General features: G+C 43.4%; 1 protein-coding gene across 1 annotated transcript in view; it reads left to right on the top strand.

Annotated features, from left to right (window-relative positions):
• The first annotated feature begins 988 nt into the window (after nucleotides 1–988).
• The window catches only part of st6gal2a (ST6 beta-galactosamide alpha-2,6-sialyltranferase 2a), a 61,184-nt gene continuing 45,752 nt past the window's right edge, over nucleotides 989–16,420 (top strand). The window contains exon 1 of the mRNA XM_058623200.1: nucleotides 989–1,246. The gene's annotated coding sequence lies outside the window, so the exon portion shown is untranslated. The remainder of the gene's footprint in view (nucleotides 1,247–16,420) is intronic.

The following is a 16,420-nucleotide window of genomic DNA, read 5'->3' as shown; positions in this document are numbered from 1 at the left end:
TCTGAGTGTCACAGCCTTCACCTCTGCTTCTGCTCTCTCATGAGTCCAGCTAAACAAGAAACAACCAAAAAAACAATGGTGAAAAGTAACCGCAGGGTTTATTTTTATGGAGTTTGTTTAACCTTTATATATCCAGGAAAAATCCGTTGGGATTAATAATCTCTTTTCCGACGACGTCCTGGCCAAAATAAGCAACAGCACATTTTGCATAAAATACAAAACAAGCAATTAAAACATGGAGCAAGGATGATGCCAGCATAAAAAAAACAATATAAAAAGGAGTAAAAATAATGGTCCTGCCCAGCTAGATGTTACAGGTGCAACTAGTGACTAAAAACTCTTAAACCAGACAAAGAGAACTAAAGACCACAACCTCCAACAGACCTGTAGGTCATTCCGAGACCATGGACTGAAGTAGGACAGGGTCTTCTTCCCTGACTCCGTCCTCACTGCCTGGAGACTATAAGAGTTCTTTATGCTTTCAAACTTAAAGCAGCTAACCCAGAATAGCCTAAAATGTAGAACAAGGCTGGAAACAGGTGGCGCTGGCTAGCTAGCCTGGCTTTGTCAAAAAAAGTTAACATAATCAGCCCTAAAGCTCACAAATGAACACATTTATAACGTTTATTTTTGTAGAAAAACGGACAGAAACTGTAAAATGAATAATTAATGTTGCACGGCAGCACAGTAGCTCAGAAAACCACTGCTAGCCAACCTAAGCTAAGCTAAGCTAAATGAACGGTAAACGATAACTGACGGAAACTGAAATGAGGTTAAAAAAAAAGAAACCTCTAAAAACGAACTCATTTTAAAAAACTAAAAGTCAAAACAAAATAAAAATTTAAACGAATAAATCAATAACTATTATAAACTTGCATAGTTCCCTTTCAACCTTCTTCTGTCGGAAAGGAGGCAAATAATGTTCCTGCCTTTGCTTCTTCATTGATGGGGGGCGGGGTCAGAAAACATGGGGGACGCTGACTCCGCCCCCCATGTTCAGATGTGGATGTGAGAAAAAGGCCAGCAACAATGTGACAGACAACACAAACGCGCCGCTCCGACCAGCGAACGAGCGGCTCTCCGTGTTCTTCTGAGGCACACACACACACACACACGCACAGCTGCGGGCTCAGTGTGTGTGCAACAAGGCGAGCAGCACCAAAAATGGACCGAGCACCACCACCACCACCATCATCATCATCATCATCTCCTTCATCTGCCACTGAGGACCGACACAGTTTTTAAGGTAAGGCTTTGTTCGCTTGCTTCTCCGCTGCATTTCCACGCAGATCTGCCGTGCACGCAGCGCTCCAGAGCGCGTCTGAGCCGCGAGGATGTGCAGCCACCGCGGTTCCGTTCCAGCGACCCTGGAGGCGGAATTTCATCAGATAAAAACCCCCACAACCGACTGATCGAAGCGAATGAGCTGTAATTAATAACGCCGTGTATTTGGGTGACTTTACCGTGATCATCCACAGCTGCTGCAGCTCAGTGAGACAATAACGCGCTACAGATTTACACACACACACACACACACACACACACAAACCACGCGTTTTAACTGGAGCTGTGTGATTGGAATTGTTCACACACACACACACACGCGCGCGCGCTGAAGAAGAGTTCACTCATTCACTGCTCACACAACAGCGTGGACAGACAGACAGACAGACAGAGAGAGGGACAGACACACTCACTCCCCTGTGGGCCTGCGCGCTGCTCCACAACTTGAGGAGAAGATCCAGTTGTTTTCCTTTTGTCTCTCAGTTATTGTTGTGTTGAGCAGCTTCAGCCACATGGTGAAGGTGTGAAAACACACACGTCTCCATTCTCTCAATTTAAATGTGTCTCTACGGCTGTTAAAGCACGACTATGCAGGATTTTTATTTACCCACATTTAACAGTTTTGGAGTCATCGTAATGGTTAACCCTCCTATGAGCGGCATGATGATCTGATTTTGATTTTATGGCTGTAGAATTGTCAATTCTGCTCCTTTTCCTACGATCACTTTCACTTTTTCGATACCTGGCAGTTTATTGGACCGTTTGGGAGAAGCTGACGTCGCAAACGTGCAAAGCGCTGGTGAATCTCGTCCTGAGGGGCTACCGTAAAGACAAAGCTCTATTTCTCTGCTTTCTCTGTAGTTTTTTTTAAATTGTCTACATATCACAAAAAGTCTATAACATATATACATATAAAAAAGCCTTACGCCCTGTATCAGCTGAGATTGGCACAGCACACCGCGCTCGCGTGGAGGATAAAGCAGTTGATAGAACCTCAGGACTTCCGCGGGAGCGACTGTCAAAGATTCTTGTTGTCGTTTAAAATGTGTACTCCCAAACTGTAGGGGGAGCTCCGTAGAGACAAAGGCGGGACTAATGGGCGGCAATTCACCCAAATAAGCAGTTGAAGGTCGTTGAATCTTATGGTTTTCCACTCGTACTTCCTCTTTTCTGCTGTTTAGGCCATTTTTTGCCAGTGGCGACATTTCTGTCACGTGATTTCTAAATGTCGTGAATTAGCTAGCTTGCATTTATTCGCAATTATCTTTCAATGACGCACCAACAAGCACCGAACAAAGAAAATATAATTTTTCTTTACGATTTTTCTGACAGATATTGCAGTTGCAAATTGATTAGTCGAGTTTGAGTCAAGGTTTTAGCTGTAATCGATGATGTAGCATTAGCACGCACCGCCATCATAACATTAACTCCTCTTTGTTGTGTGACAAGGATGAGAAGTTGAAGATATGAACCGTCTCTAACCTTTTACATATTACATTTTTAATTTGCATAGAAGATGGAGCAGAATTTGATGGCCGCCTACATCTTTTGTCAAATTTCAATATGTGCAATTTTTTGTGCTTAAAAGGTTCATTAGCAGCACCAGCAGTAGACCAATAAGTTGCCATTTATATTAATTCTAATCGCCCTGGTTTATTGATCCGGCCAAGTTCTCAGAAAGTCTCTAAAGCTTTTAGTTTTTTGACGTCTATCATGTGCAGTTTTATTGAAAATACTGCATATAATAGCAACGCAGACATGAAATATAGATTGGAGAGACAGAATATTAATGTTGGCTGGTTACTGGAGTGAAGCAATTTTGACAAAATAAAGTAAAATCAGCGAAATATATCAGGGCCAGACAAATTGACGTCAATTATCCGCAGCAGCGCCGAAAAAACCCCAAAACTCTTATCAGTGGCCTTGTATCTCTTCCAGCAGTGATGTTGTTCTGTTGACACACCACTCAATAAAACGCTTTATTTTGTTCCACCTTCAAAGTCCACGCTGCCTCGCGCTCCTCACAGCTGTTGTTTGCAGTAATTCAATTACAAACAGCCAGATACAATCTTGGCTTTGAATTAAACACTGAGGTGCCACGTTCCTAATCACCTCACCATCACAACACACGGCAAACGCACTTAAAAGCAGAGGAAAACACACACACACGAGTGTCAATGGTAATTAAATGGCTTCTCTATTGTGGGGGTGGGGGGTTTGCAGTGCGATGCCCTTTTGAAGTCCTCTGACTTGTCTCGTATCAGCGAAAAGAAAGTGGAAGTTTGTCACTCTGGCCTGTCGGGATTTAGCTCAATGTCACTCAAACACACGATTGCATCACTGCTAAGGGAAAGTGGCTGTGGTTTGTAGAGGAGACTGAAACTCATTAGAGAAAGAAAAGTGCCTTCACGCCTCCCTGTTGTTGTCCGCTCTTAATCAAAGCCACTTCTGCTCTTTGTCTTGTCTTCCCTGTGCAGCGCGGGGAGGAAAATGGGAAAAGCTCCTCTCTAGGTTAACATGACATTGCATAAGGAAAGTGTCATTTTGTGTGTCTGTGTGTGTGTGTGTGTGTGTGTGTGTGGGTGCTGAATAATGACATGATTTTTAGTTTTTGTTGTTTTCAAAGCTTTTCGGAGGTTGTTCCGAGGACAAAAGTTGACTTCAATGGACAAACTGGAGTTTAGATGAAAAGATGCACATTTTACAAAAAATGACAGATAAATTATTTATGCCTGTCGGGACTTTTTCATTGACGTTAAGTGAACTAGGTTGGCTGCTGGTGCTGCACCTTTCTGTGTGGCCTGTTTGTGTGTGTGTGTGTGTGTATGTTCTTCAGAGAATGCAATAACTCTACTATAGTACCTCCTCAACGTGGGCGGAGTCGTCATGAAACTTCTGTGATGTTGTTTACACGCGTAAAGCAGTTGTTTTCAGTGTAAATGAATCATTAGAATCAGTTCATTGTTTGAGTTGATTCTAGTGTCACACGTCGCGTTCATGACTCTTCCAGTGACGACACTCTATGACCAGCAGTCTGTTGACGTCACATTTTAATATCGGCTCAGCTCACTTGAGCCCCCTTTTCCACCTATGGTTCCGCCTCGCCTCGGCACGGCACGGTTTAGGTCGATTTTCCACTACAAAAATAGTACCTGCTCAACGTGGGCGGAGTCATCACTGCACGGCTGCATGAAACTGCCGTGACTTTGTTTAACACACAGTGACGAGTGACTTGTAAAGCAGTTGTTTTGGATGTACTGTAAATGAATCATTAGAATCAGTTAATTCAAACTTATTTGACACTGAAATACAGCGGCAAGGTTTGTGATGCTGCTAAATACAACAGACTCCTCCTTTAAATACTGAGATTTAGATTTCGATTTTATTTCCTTTGCTAAATGTTGGACATTAACAGCTTTTTTCAGGATATTTAAGTCGTTCCAACTGATCTACGCATGGTTCGGTTTGATTCTTGTGTCGGACGTTGCAGTCATGACTCCTCCAGTGACGACAGTCTGTTGACGTCATATTTCAGTATCGGCTCAGCTCGCTTGGAACCTCGCCAGAGCAGGTACTGCGAAAGAGTACCAGGTACTTTCATGAATGGAAAAGCAATTAAAAAAACCACGAGGAGCCGAGTCGTGCTGGAACTGTGTGGTGGAAAAATCGCTGTTCGTCCATTCTTTATCCTCCACATGAGGTTCGCAGGGCTGCTGGCGCCAATCCCAGCTGACATGGGGCGTAAGGCTTGGTACGCACAGAGAGACCGACAACAACTATTCACTCTCACCTACGGGCAATTTAGAGACAGTCCAATTAACCGCAGCATGTGGGAGGAAACTGGAGAACTTGAGGGGGGGAAACCCATGCAGGCACAGCGAGAACATGAGAACAATGTCTTTTAAGTGCAATGGAAGGAAGAAGGAAGAGTCGTGAGCGTTGTGGCATTTACAAAACTATTACACAGTGAGCTTTGAACTAAACCTTGACGTACATTAAATTAGGTCAGGTAATCGCGCCCGAATCGTTAAACCCTAGCATTTCTTTCCACTGTCCAAAGGCATGTGGATTGGGGGTTCGGTGAGACCGTCCTCCACTGAAACAGGAATGATGACCCATAGGTAAATAAAATAGGTGCCGCTAGTGGTAGTATAAATAACAGCAATATCTTGGGTGTGACCTCATCAAGTTGATCCTATCAGGTTTTCACTGGCAGTTCACTTCTCACGCTAATTATTACAATTATTATACTTATTATAAATATTATTATTATTATTAGTGTAATGGTTATTGCCTGTAATTTACTGCCTCGCCCTGTCTTTTTTTAGCCCTAATTGTAACCTAAAGAAAAATCTGGGTGTTGGTGAGATGAACATGCTTCATATACAGTAGCTGCTCTTCACACATGCGTTGATCTCTGGAGATTCTCCTCGTGTATGAAATCAAGTGAAGAGGCAACTCAGAGTTTTCGGATTGTCATTTTTACGTGACTTACACTTATTTCGGATTACTTGATCATAGCTTATGTCCCGGCTGCTTCTATCATATGTGAACGCCAGAGTTTAAGGTTACTGTCCGTCCTGTGATGGGCTGGTGAACTGGCCCAGCGTCACCCTGCCTCTCGCTCTCCCTCTCAGCGTCCGCTGGGATTAGTCTCAGCTCCCATCATGACCCTCAAAGGATAAGTGGTATAGATAATGGAGGGAGAGATTAAGTAAAGTAGAGTTGTTCCCCTCCACATTAAGACGGCACTATCAACGTGCTAATGGCTCGTATATTTACACACGGCCAGTATATGAAGAGGCTGTGTGTGTTTTTGGAGCTGCTTTCCAGACGTGCACTGATGAAAATCAATGACTTTCCTGACATTGTCCAAAGGGCCTGTGTGTGAGAAAGAAAATGTCAGCAAAAGTCACATTTGCTGACATTTTCTTTGCTTTGCCGGTCACACACACACACACACACACACACACATTTCAGATGTCAACGAGTGAGCCCATGTGAGAACGAGTCCTGGATTGGTATTGCATTGTGTCGCTATGATAACCTTAAGCAGAAATGTCAACGTTACACATCTGCATTGTAACCTCCTTTTTGGCGATCGTAGCATCGTAAACAAAAGCTGAACACACTGTAAACACATCCTTGAAACCTCCCCCAAGCTCTAAATGCTGTAGTACATATGCCAGGCCTGTATGTGGCGCTGTAACACTGCCACGGAAATGCAAGAAAAGCAGAGAAGAAGACGTAGCGCATGCACACAAAGCTTCCACAAACTTTCTTTTCCTCCTCTTCCTCACATATACTTCACACACTGGTATTGTAACATTACATGAAGCTAGGTGGCTCTAATTATATGTATTTACATTTTTCATTACTAATATTTTGCTATTTGTTTAATTTCAAAATTCCTCAGCTCCAATCTGATCACGTAGCCTGGCATATACAGTAGAACAGTATTTCTACAGTTTCCGCCAAGTACCACCAGGGGAACCTCACGTACCACTGGTGGTACACGCACCACAGTTCGAGAACCAGGGCATTGAACAGTATACTCTACATATATACAGTATCAAAATGAACCAAGCCAGGGCGACTAAGGAAAGACAAAGTGAATTGATTGAAGGAGAAGACGACAGAGACCAAGGTAATGACGGCTAATGCCAGAGCAGGAGAGCGGCGGCGTTTTCTATAAAGTTGTATACATGCAAACACAGGTGTGGCTCCGACTCAAGGCTCTCAAAACACTGGTTCCACGCGGATTAAAAAGGCAAAACAATAGAAAGCTTAAGCAGATTCTCCTGAACTCTTGGCACCGTTGGCAGGCTATGACATCAAAGTGGTTTAGTGGTTTTGATACCGTGACAGGTTCTCAAAGGGTTCTCCGGTTTCCTCCCGCAGTCCAAACACATGCATAGGTTCAGTGGACACTCTGAAGCTGAACGTGAGAGTGAAGAGTCGCTCGTCTCCGTCTCCTGTGACCTTGCCTTTCACTCTGTGTCAGCTGGGATTGGGCTCCGGCCCCCCTGCGACCCTGATGCCGAGGATAAAGCCGTAGATGATGATGAGTGAGAGTGAGACCGTCACTCACTCACACACATTTTTCTGTATAACCCAACACCCACTCATCCATCCCAGAGACCCTGACATCGTTACATCAAGAGAGCAGTGTACCCAGATCGGTTTTCAAGAACAGCGCGTACTTGCAGAAAGGAAAGAAAATAAAAGAAGAAAGAGAAAAGAAGTGTAACGTACGTTGTTTGTTTGCTGCCTGTGTTTATGGGAAAACATTCATTTTTGCAGATGTTCAGTTCATACCTGGAGAAGACGCTGAAAGAGTCCACGATGGAGAGAATAGGTGGAAGGCTTGACAGGGGATCGCTCACATATTGGAGCAGGTCATCGGCATACAGCGAGAGCCGATGTTCCTCTCCGCCCGTCCCATGCGCGCAATCAAGGATCCACAAGCTATAATATTTTCCTGCAAGGATGTGGTTGCAAGATATCCAAAAAAAGCTATTTGTGGTGAAGGACTGACAGATGTACCTAGGATGTCAGAAATAGATTTAAACATTTTTTTTTCGAGCATGTTCAGAACATGTGTGTCAGATTGCAGGGCATCCGAGTCACAAAGTTGGAAACCAGAATGATGGACTGGCGTGTCTTGTCTCTGCATGTGTGGAGACAGAGGACAGGTGTGTGCAGCAGCAGCAGCAGCTGTGCTCTTTGTCCACACCAAAATGATATTTTAGACACTTTTCTTCTGCTAAAGCAAGATTACGTACAGTAGACCGAAGCCTCGTCTTCTTTTTTATTCTCCACACACAGACCCTATCTTCTGGAATCCTGAGTGAAGTAATTTGAGACGCTTCACGCACAGAGAGTTAGTGGCCTTTTGATTGGCAGCTCGGCAGTTTTGTGCACTGTTGCAACGAGTCGAGGCTGCCTCCAGCTATGAAGGGGGGGGGGGGGGGTGACTTTGCACTTCAAAATGTTAATGCTCTCAAATCTTCTATGATTTAAGCTATAAATGATTTTTTTCCATTGTGATGCACGGGGAAGGAAGAAAGCAACGGTGTCAAAGCAGAGCCTCTTAACCACAAGCAGCCTGAGAGAGCATCATTTTTCACGCTGCTCAGTATGTTAATGTTTACATCTCATTTTACCGTTACCGCTGTATTGATGTACACGGCCAGTTGTGTGGATGTTCGGCTGCAGCAGGATCAATATATTTATATATACTGTATGTATATGTATATGTGTGTATATGTGTATATATATATATATGTGTGTGTATATATATATATATATATATATATATATATATATATATATATATATATATATAAAAAACAAAATGAGCAGATATGGCTTTAGAGCAGAATGTTCATTCACACGTGGCTGCTCTCTTGTTCCCGTGCAAACAAATGAGTCAGTCAGGAGACGTGTGGAGGCCAGTTTTCTGTTTTCTTTTTTTCCTCCCCTCTGCGAGCCACAGTGAAGCTGCGACCGAATGCTGCCGCTCTAAAAAACACTAAGTGATGAAATGCAGCGACGACCCCCGAGCAAGGTTAAACTCAGAGATTGACTGCTCTCACTAGCATCGGGATCAGAGGAAGTTGCGAGAGGAAGGGGACGGATTTATGAGGGAGAGAATGTCACGGAGAAGACAAACCCCACCCCCCCCACCCTGATAATGAATGATCAATACAGTGTGTCCACGGAATACATGATATGTTCACACGAGTGAAACTGCTACCGCATGAAAGGAGGATTTATGAAAATGTGCGCGGTTGCCCTCTGAAGTGTAATAAATCATTTTGATAATGTGGTAAATATTAACGGGATGAGTCCCCTGTTGTCTGTTCTGGGATGCACTGTTGTGTGACTGTGAACCATGGTCTAGAAAAGGAGTTTTAATACAGAACAAACTCAGTAGCGGTGGTTCATACTGTATTTACATCAGTGCCTTGTTTCAATTTGTTAAAATGAGGCTTAAAAGAGGTGATGTGGAATTTGTAGTTTAAGTTATTGTTGATTACTGGGGGTCATTTTTTGTGCAGCATTGGATTTTTAATAATCGACCAGTCATCAATTATTGAAATGATTAATTGTCTCCTTAGATTAGACAAGATACAGCCTAGAAGTGCATTAGACTGTTGTCCAGCAGAGGGTGCAGATTAAAAACAGTGCTGTTTTGTTGTGAAAAAATAACAATTGGGATTATTTGGGTCATACTTTAAATCACAATTATTTCAAACCCTGGTGTGTTGCACGAGAAAGGACCTCGACGACGATATATCAACAAATGGATATGTTGACCCAGCCCTGGCAGAGAGGGGTAGAAAGTGATTGCTGCATTTCAAATACCAAGGCTTTATCCTCATTCTAGTTTTGTAGTGTGTTTCTACCTCTGGAACTAAAGCAGAAATGTAATCGTATTAATATGCACGCAGCCTTAATCAAATAGTCGCTCCGTTTTCAGTTACCGTCCAACTCCTGCGGGGAGCGACTGTGGTCGTCGGCTGTTAACACGGTTCCCCCGCGTTCACCAGCCCGTTTCTAACTGTGTGCAGTTAGCTTTTTAAAAGCATTTGCACTGGAAACAGCTGCCTGTTGCCCACAGAGAGGCTGCGACAGTGATGAAAGTACTTTTTTAAAACAACCCTACAGCAAAAACCATGGGCTGAGACTCGCGAGGAGGAGAACGCCACTGCACTGTGTGTGGATATCTGACTCTATCTGTATTATATAACTCCCTGCTTATCAGCTCACATCTGCTCATTGAACGCCAAGGCCAAAGTTTAAGTGGGATATTTTGCTTCCTTTTTTCTTTTTCTTTTTTATACTGTCCCCGGAATTTGTCTTTTCTTTCCGAGGAGGAGGAGGAGGAGGAGGAGGAGGAGAGTCTCATATCCGTCTGTTCCCGGGCTGCATGTGTGCGGAGATACGGTGCAGGGGAGCAGAGGGGAATGCTTGGGCAGGGCTGGGAAAAGGTAGAGGTGTAATTTCAGATGCACACTAACAGACCAGACCAGCAGTTATCTGAGCTGAGCCTTCAAACGCAGCAGCAGCAGCAGCAGCACTGCAGTCATCGAGACCAGCTGTGCCGCTCACTCCTGGGTCAGTCTGTGTGTGTGTGTGTGTGTGTGTGTGTAGGTCAGAGGACAGGACTCTCCATGAGAAACACATGGACGTTCAGGGTTAATTAGCCGCCTTCACAAGATTGTCAACTTCCTGAGAGGAGATGTGTGTTTTAGTCTGGGAATGCGTGTGTGTGTGTTTTTTTTTGTGTGTGCTGTATCTACTTAAAAAGGGGGACATGGTGATGTTTGAGCAGCTTATAATTTCCCCCACTCGCTGCTCTGATCTGAGCCTGTTAATCTCGGTACTGTGTTTAGACGTTAAGTGACCAGAGTTCAGGCGGATTATGCGGAGGTTAATCCGTCTGAAAATGGCTGCGGAGCTGCAGATTAGTCAGTGCGTCCGCCCTCTTCTCTGGGTCTGTCAAGCAGCATCGTTTTCCTCCCTGAACAAACACAACAGCCACTGTGTGAAATATGAATATGAATGAATCCTATCAGCGGCCTCTTCATAATGTGCCTGTCAGTGGGCACTGTTTGCTTTGGTCTAAATGAATCCAGCTTAAAGCTTCATCATTTAAAAAAGAGGCAGCACTTAACTCCTCGTAAATAAACCTGTCAAAGCTGTGGATGTTCTCTTTTATTTATTTATTTATTTTTTTTTTTGCTGGAGGCTTGAGAAATTAATAGTTTTTCAAATTGAAATTGAGGCATTTCGAAATGCCTCGTTCTATTTTTTGTTCCAGCTGCAACAATGAATCGATTAATAATTTAATTCATGGCTACACTACCCTCAACGATTATTATGTGTTCGATGAATTGGTTTAAATCAGTGATTATTTCAGCTTTTTAAATGTGAATAAGTGACGGTAAACTGAATTAGGGCTGAAACTACCAGTTATTTTCGCAATGAATGATCATTATTTTGATTAATCGATTACTTATTTGGTCGGTAAAATGTCAGAAAATGTTGATCAAACCTGGAAATTATCTTCTCAAATCTCTTGTTTTGTCCACAAACTTAACATTGTTCCATTTGAATGATTTATTTGTTATATGGAGCAAAGAAACCAGAAAATATTCACATTTAAGAAGATGAAAAATCAGAGAAACTTGTTTTATTTAATGTGAGGATGTTGTGATTCACAGGATTGGAGAATAAGAATATTTTCTTTGTATTTTACTGACAAAACAATGACTCAATTCACAGAGAAAATGAGTCACAGATGAACCCAGAATGAAAATAATGCTTTGTAGGCGATATTTTGATGAGGATTTAAATTTACAATCTAATATTTAATTTTAAGCTTCACATTTAAAAAAAACAAACACACTACATGTCAATAAATGTTTTATTAGATACTGTATCACAGCCACGCTGGGAGAATACAGCCGAGCTGAAGAAGGATTAGAGGTGAACCGTCAGTGAACTTCATCTCAGTGAAGTTTTCTACTTTTATGTTCACTCCTGAACATTCTATGACCCGCACAATAAACTCATTAGCATTCAGTGTATGTGTCTCACATTACCAAGGAAACCTTTCTGTGCTGCAGTGTGTGTGTGTGTGTGTGTGTGTGTGTGTGTGTGGTCAGTTGCTTTTGTTTTCTTGCTGCTGCTGCTGCTGTCGTCGTTGCTGCTTCTCAGAAAGTGTCTGAGATTCAGCTCTTGAAAAACCCCTGGCAGCTCTGTCTGTGCTGTCGACAGCTCTGGTGCAGCAGCTATACTCTTTACTTCCCTCTACATTAGATTATATAGAGTATAAGTTATGTTTTATGCTTCCTTGGGACCGGCACACCCTGTGATGTGACCCCTGTGGCTGGGGTCAATTAAGGGTGTCCAATTAACAAGTGGGGATTGGGTACCTTGCTCAAGGATACCCCATCCACCTGACCTGGCGGGGACTTGAGTGGGTATCCCTTTCGGTTCCATGCCAAGTAAAAAAAACAACTCTTTTTAGACATGAATGGCAGAGAATGTCCAGACCATTGGGTTCTCTGGAGTTTGCAGTTCAGCGGGCGAGTGTTTGGGTCACAACAGGAAAACGTCTGGGTCGTGGCACCAGGGGCGTAGTATTCAAGAAGTGGACCAACAATCAGCGCGTGTGAATGATCTGGAACTTCTCCTGCTGCTGTGTTGTAAACGCACGTTCGTTTGGATATTATACAATGCTTTTGGCAGGAGAAGTGTCGGCGAGTGACATTTTGCTTGACATTTGGCAGCTCGGGCCATTTTCAGGACTTCAGTGCCAGTCTGAAAGCAGCTCCCACGTCTTTTTTTTGGTTTCTCAATAGTTCCAACTGTAATAAAACGGCCCATTGTCACAAGGGTTAAGGTTGTGGTATATTTTTATTGCGATAGCACAGGGAGCGCGTTAGAGAACATCCGGAACAACTGCTCATGCTGCTAAAGAAATTGGCCTCATGTGGTCCGGACTATGGGTGGTTGTGGTAGCTCTGCACACTGCAGTGTGACGCCTCCGTCATTAAAGTAAAGGGAAATTCGAGTGGAATGGTTTGGTTTGGTTTGGTTCAGTAGGGTACTTTTTGTGTGTGTGTGTGTTTGAATTTGGTGTTTCCATGAGGAATAGCACCAACATAATCAGCTCCCAATGGTTCCATTTTTTTGGCACCCTTCCCTTTTGGGGTACCAGAGTACGGTGAGGTGGAAGTCTATGGAAGTCTATTCTCATACAAGGCTTGATTGTCTTGATGTGTCCTCCATTGTTCTCTTGTGTCGCCGTTTGTTGGTCCAGCGTCACGCTTCGTCGCCACACCCCACCCACCGAGTAAAGGTACTGTCCTCTGTGGAAACACAAGCCTGAGCCGCGGCTTTACCAAACCGAACTGTACCGTGCTGGAAGACAAATGGCCTCATTTTCCTCAAACTCAAACACTCAAATGGGGTTTTTATGCAGTATCTCAGCCGCCCACGACCAAACCCTGTTGGTTTAAGCTTTTTGAAGAAGGATGAGAATTACACTTCTCTCCTCCCATTTAGCAATCAATGATAATCATGAAAACTGCATTTCTGTTGAGTCGCACACTTTGATGGTACAAGCTTTTTTATGGCCACTCGGGCTCTTACTATAAGAGCGGATTGTAAAATGAGCTGGAGGTGGACTTTCTCTTGTTTCACACATCAAACACCCACGGACCGCGGGCGTCAGCGCTCCCAGCTGTATTTATGGGCTATAATGTGAGGTGGAGAGTCTCATTTCCTTCACGGGACCTTGCTTTTTGGCAGGCTCGTCTTTGAGAGGGCTCCCTGCACCGTGAAGGCCTGTCATCAGGAACTGCTGCCCTCTGTGATTTATCAGAAGGCAACGAGCTCAGAAGGTCAGGATGAATCCACTCCTCCGGGTCCCGTGTTTCCGTCAGACGGTCTAGAGGTAACTTTTGCGCTTCAGGTACTCGGCTGGCGTTTGTTTTTAAATCTTAACGTCTGTCTGACGATGACTTTCTCTCGTCCTTTAGACGCTTGTTCTCTGTCAAGTGCCGTGTTAGCAGCGCAGGCTATAAATGAAACGTGTTCTCATCTTTGGTAATTACAAGGAGAACGAACACTTCACACGGTGTTCTAATAGAAAGAGAGGGGCTAATTAGCAGTGCAGCGACCTTGCCTGTGTGTGTGTGTGTGTGTGTGTGTGTGTGCGCGTCCAGGTGTCCGTGAAGCTTTCTGGTATGTCTGAAGCAGTGTTGTGTGTGTGTGGAGGACATTTCCAGGGGACATCAGGTGTGAGTCTTCTATCGCATATGGATTGTGACAGATGTGTGTGTGAGAGACCTGAATTTGGATGTGGTCGTTTTTTTTCTTCCCGCTCCAGCCGATATAATCTGTGTTTGTGAAGGAGGACCGTCGGGGACAGGACAGACCTAATCTGCCTCCGCTCTTTAATGGAGTTAGGACTTTCTGCTGGGCTGACCTTGCTGAACCTGGTCTTAACAGCAGCGTGGAAAACCTCCCACCCTCATGAGGCTGATCCCGAGACCACCTTGCGGCAATCAGGATTAAAGTTTTCTTGCTTGTTTTGTCTTTCTCAAAAAGGGAACACCAAAATTTCAAGAAGGGCTCGGCGTAGAACAATTTTCTTCGATAGCAAAATAGCATGGAATAACATGGAATTGGCATGTTCTCTCCGTTTTCTCTCATGTTTCCTCCCACAGTCTAAAAAACATGCAGATTTGGGGATTAGACAGATTAGACAAGTCGAGGACCAGACGAGGTTAAGTAACAACAACTTCCAAACAAATGATTTTTCATTGTCCGTTTCCATCCGTCTTGCCTAATTTCCTCTGCAGCACATGGATGTATAAAGCTAAAAGATAGGGAGCCAAATACAACCATAGAACCCCCCCTCTGGTTCCACCTCTGTTTTTTCAAAGTCCACATTTAAGGGTACTGTAATCATTATATCAGTGGAAAAAAGCAGGAAAGACATAACATTTTATTTCTCGCGGGCTGAATACAATTGCATGGTGGGCTGGATGTGGCCCACGGGCCTTGAGTTTGACACCTGCGCTCATCAGTGACCACAGGTTGTTTGTCTCTATGTGTCCCTGTGATGGATGCCCTTCCTCTACGTTAGGTGACGTTTTTTTCAGGTAATGTAAACAAAGTGGTGCAGTACCACCTTGAACACCAGGGGGCAGTGTAGCCATAGGTCACGCGCCACACATTTCAACAACAGCGTGAGCGCTTATGCTTTTGTTTTTAGGTGTTTCGTTAGCACAACCTTCTCCTTCTCCGTCGTTGCCATGCAAATCTATTGTTGACATCAGTCGCTTGGCCATGTGCTGCCCTCTAGTGGATGTATTGCTTAGAGAAAAACGCGTGGACAGTGAAAGCAAAAAGCAGCATGAATGAACCATCGCGGATTGTGAGTATTTGAGATGGCGATTCTGTGTTTAATGACAGAAGAGGAGACTTTTGCACGATGATTGTTCTCGATGTGTTTTTGCTGAAGTTGTCTTTTTGTTTTTTGTTTTTTGTTTTTTTCACGGAAGACAAAGAAAAAAACCAGCAACTATTTGAACAAAAAAGCACCAGATGGTTTGTGGCAAAGAACCATCTGGGAAGGCTCTGTTAGAAACTGTTTGAAAAAAAAAAGAGAGGCTGGGACTCTTTTTTAAAAAAAAACAAACAAACTTGGCAGGTGATTGGATGAACCATCTGTCTATGAGGCGCTGATGAGAAAAGCCTTCAGCGCTGTTCTTTGCTCTCCTCTCAGTGATGAAGTACACCTGTACCTGATGATGCTACTGCAGCATTTATGTGAACCTGAGCTGCAAAATTAACGGATTAATCAGTTACTAAATAAAGAGCCAACTTTTTTGATATTCAATCACTCATTGTTGATGATTGAAACAGGCTTTCCAGGTTTTTCAGCCCCTTTAAATATGAATATTTCTTGCTTTCTTTGCTCCATATAACAAAGGAATCATTAAAAACACATATTTTAGGAGCATAGAAATGATTTATCGTCGATAAAATGGGAAAACAGTCGATAGATTAATCAGCTATGGAAAACAGGCTAGTTTCAGCCTCTAATGCCAACATATTTAGGCATTTTTTTATTGTTTTGCATCGAGCTGTTGTCACACCAGTAGGTGCCATGAGGCCTGAGCATCTAAAACTGCAGGCCTGAATATTTTATTAATAACCACGGAAAAATTATAGCCTGTGTGTGTGTGTTTGTGTGTGTGTGTGTGTGTGTTTGCTCGTTCAGTATCTAACTGATCTAGTTCATGGAATCCCACTGCTGTTTGTCTATGAACACATGTATTTCAGGTCAAACCTTTACACGTGATAAACCCTTTATAAATAAACGTGAAGAACAATACATACAATAAAGAGAGAGAGAGGTTGCCAATGGTGAGGAAGAGAGAAGAAGAGAAGAGGTTATATGACGGATGTTATCAGAACACTGCCGCAAGTAATAAATATCAAACGATGATTCATGTGTGTCGATGATTATTCAGTGGAATATTTGGTGTGTTTTTTAAATAATCCATCTTTAAAACGATAAAGGAGACGTGTTTACGACGCGATCATC

This window comes from Solea solea, chromosome 2 (assembly GCF_958295425.1).
Source record: "Solea solea chromosome 2, fSolSol10.1, whole genome shotgun sequence".
NCBI lineage: Eukaryota > Metazoa > Chordata > Actinopteri > Pleuronectiformes > Soleidae > Solea > Solea solea.
The sequence above is the reverse complement of the archived record's forward strand: the minus strand, read 5'-3'. Positions and strand labels throughout refer to the sequence as shown.